Source organism: Lottia gigantea, assembly GCF_000327385.1.
Source record: "Lottia gigantea unplaced genomic scaffold LOTGIsca_147, whole genome shotgun sequence".
Lineage (NCBI taxonomy): Eukaryota > Metazoa > Mollusca > Gastropoda > Lottiidae > Lottia > Lottia gigantea.
The window spans coordinates 46,948-47,228 of record NW_008707746.1 but is presented as its reverse complement, the minus strand read 5'-3'; positions in this window follow the sequence as shown (position 1 = coordinate 47,228).

Below are 281 nucleotides of genomic sequence, written 5' to 3'. Positions count from 1 at the left end.
ATTTGATTGTACTCTATCGAGTACAGCCAATCAGAGACCTTTATATGAAGAATGAAAACATTATGGCTTATTGTTTGTATACTTTCTGTCGAGGCTTCTGATTGGCTGTATTCCCTTGCGTACAATACAATAGAATCACTTCATTTGCGAATCTCTGAGACACGAGAAAGGTGGCCATTACGGTCAAGGTATAAGACGAATTCGTAACAGCTTGACATTATACGTTGAAATACAGGGGGGGGGGGGGTGTTAAAACCGGAAACACCCAATAGCGGAGCTGA